The 3,061-nt window shown below is 43.7% G+C and overlaps 1 protein-coding gene across 2 annotated transcripts in view; it reads right to left on the bottom strand.

Annotated features, from left to right (window-relative positions):
- SPATA22 (spermatogenesis associated 22) overlaps positions 1 to 3,061 on the bottom strand; it is a 69,519-nt gene that overhangs the window by 57,714 nt on the left and 8,744 nt on the right. The gene's annotated exons all lie outside the window — the stretch shown is intronic.

Raw genomic sequence — 3,061 nt, 5'->3', positions numbered from 1 at the left:
GAGGAGAGTTTCAAGTGCTGTTTTGTAGATAGAATATGAAAGAGAAACGAGGGCTTAATGGTAAACATGACATATGACTATATTAAGAAACTGAATGGCCCTTTGTCCACAGACAGACAGTAACCCACACAGCATTGCTACTGCGGCATGCCCCCGGCTCTGCACTGACCTCATAGAGCAGAGAGCCTCCTTCAGACACCTCACGCACCCCCTGAGGAGCTCATGTTTCTTCCCAACGTGAAAAATTTGTAAGAGGCCTATTCTTCACAGCTGTCACTTCTCATTTTGAAAGAATATGCCCACCTTATTCCAAGCAAGGTGTGAGGAGGTCTTTGGGCTCCAGCTGTTGCCAGCAGAGGTGGTGAAAGTCAGTAACAGGGCAGTGGACACGCATAGAAATGTGACCCACAGCTCTGGTTTGCAAATAGAGTCTTTCAAGAAATCCTGCCACGTCCTAAATACCCAAATCCCTTGCCTCCCATGATTCTTCTCCTCAAAGGACCTTCTACCGGACGCTGCCCCGTCCCTCTCCAGCTCCGCAAGGGCCCTCCCCGCCATCCTCTTAGTCCACAGCAGCCAATAAAGAGCGTTTTTATTCCATGATCTGTACCCCCAATGAGTCCATAATCATAGTTTCAAATGTATTTCCCAAAAATACTAACATTATCTGGAATGAATGAATGAATAAATAAATATTATATATTTATACGTTTTCATTCTTCCAAAGTGAACCCCACTAAGCCAATTTTACTCCACATTCAGTGTTCTGGAAAGCACATACTGTTTCTACATACTGTTTCTAAATTTTTCAATGTTTTTTTCTATCTTTGTACTTTACCGAAATTATTTGTATTGGAATAAACTCTCTTCCTTCTGAATTCTGTAGTAAAAATGTGATTTATCAGCTTTTGTACCTAAGTTTTACCAAGCTTCCTTCTCCCGCTGTGAATGTTCCATTGTGTTTTATTTCTGAGTCCAATTTTTCTAGGTCAGCTTTTTCCAGATGTAAATTTTGGCAAGAGTACTTTATTCTTCCCTCAAATTTTAGTTATTTGTAAAATTTACAACATACAATTTATATCACTGTGATTTCAGTCAGTTTCAGGATTGATTATTCCTATCAAGTCTAATTTTCCCTTTTATAGTCTTTAAAGTTTCTAATTAGATGTGTGGTTTGTTTGGTTTTTTTAATCTATAATATATTGCTCTGTGGTTTTAGCCACTTTGAGTTTTATTTTACTTAGATTATTTCTAACCGTCTACATTTGCATTTTTTCTCATTTATAAAATGGGAATGATCATAATAATAGTGCCCCTTTCATGGGGTTACTATGAGGATTAAGTGGGCTAAGACATATAAGCACTTAGCCCAGTGCCTAGAACAGAATACATACTTAACAAACCACTGAAGTTCAAATTCCTAGCATGAAAGGCCCTTCCTGATCTGTCCTCCCTCCCCGAGACCTCCCTACACTCGTCTCCCTTGGGACCATCTCCGCTCTGGTGTCCCTCCCACCGTGTATTCCTCTAGGCCTTCACATAGACTGACTCCCCTACCTAGAATTTACCCCCACTGTCCTGCACCTTCCACCCCACCTCAGACTGTGCTCCAACTAATCGTGCCTGTTTCTCCTTCAAAATGCAACCCAACTTTCATTTCACAGCCAACATCTTCTTGGTCTTCGTCTACCTGACTTCGTTGCCACTTTGCCCCTCCTTCTATCCCATCTTGAGGGCATTAGCAGTGTCTTTTTCGATGTCTACAGTCTAGTAAGTGATCAATAGAGGTGAGTTGAATAAATAAGCATGCTCAAACACCCCTTTCTCTACTGAAACATCATCTTCCACCAATGGCCCTGCCTTCTTTTTATCTTCCTTCCCAGTCACCTCCTGAGAATTGTCCCCATCACTCCCAAGTGAAACACTTCGTTCTACACCGTCGAGACTGTTACCATGTCCCAAAGGACAGTGGAAGGAAAACACACCCATTTAAGTCTGCAAATCCATGGGAAAAAAAAAAAGGAATTTTTTTTTCTTTTTTTGAGATGGAGTTTCACTCTTGTTGCCCAGGCTGAAGTGCAATGGCATGATCTTGGCTCACCGCAACCTCCGCCTTCTGGGTTCAAGCGAGTCTCCTGCCTCAGCCTCTCGAGTAGCTGGGATTATAGGCATGTGCCACCACACCCAGCTAATTTTGTATTTTTTCAGTAGAGACAGGGTTTCTTCATGTTGGTCAGGCTGGTCTCGAACCCCTGACCTCAGATGATCTGCCCGCCTCGGCCTCCGAGAGTGCTGGGATGACGGGTGTGAGCCACCACACCAGGCCAAAACAAGGAAATGTTCACACTCAACAATTCCCCTGTTTAAAATCCTTTGGTGGCTTCTTACCCTTGTTATGAGATCTCAAAGCCTCACCACGGCTGTCCAAGTCCTACATGCACTGGCCTCTGCCCACCCCTGTAGCCTTATTTCATGTCACTTGGCCCCCTGCTCCCAGCAATTTGGCCATATAAGACTTTTCCAGTCCTCAGATGCACGAAGTTCCCTACTACCTTTGGGTCTTTGCCCACATTTTTCCCACTTATTGAAACCCTTCCCCATCTCCACACTCCCATTAGCTAAATGACGCTTACTCTTTATGACTCAGGCTAGGTGAAGCCACTCTGTTACACAAGCTCATTGACAGTACTAGACTGGCCCTTACCCAAACTGCAACCATAATGCTTTATGACAGTAGGGCAGGAAAGTTACTGTTGGTCTCTTTGATTAAACTGCAAAAGCTCCAAGAGAGCAGTGATAGCATTTGTCTTATTCTTTGTCATACCCACAGCACTTAATGCATAGAAGGAGCTCAGTACATTTTGCTGGATAAATGAGAGTTGATCTGCTGAGTGTAAAGCTATCTGGAAGGGCTTATTTAGAAGAGTGGGGTGTCACTTCCCTCATAAGGGTGACCGCAAGATAGCCACTGGAGACCACAGAGGGTGGGAATGGTGAACCACATACAGTCAGTGCTCCAATAGGAGGAGCAAATGAAAAGTGGCAGCTGGGGAAACCCTGA

Source organism: Rhinopithecus roxellana, chromosome 19 (assembly GCF_007565055.1).
Source record: "Rhinopithecus roxellana isolate Shanxi Qingling chromosome 19, ASM756505v1, whole genome shotgun sequence".
NCBI lineage: Eukaryota > Metazoa > Chordata > Mammalia > Primates > Cercopithecidae > Rhinopithecus > Rhinopithecus roxellana.
This window is presented reverse-complemented; position numbering and strand designations above follow the sequence as displayed.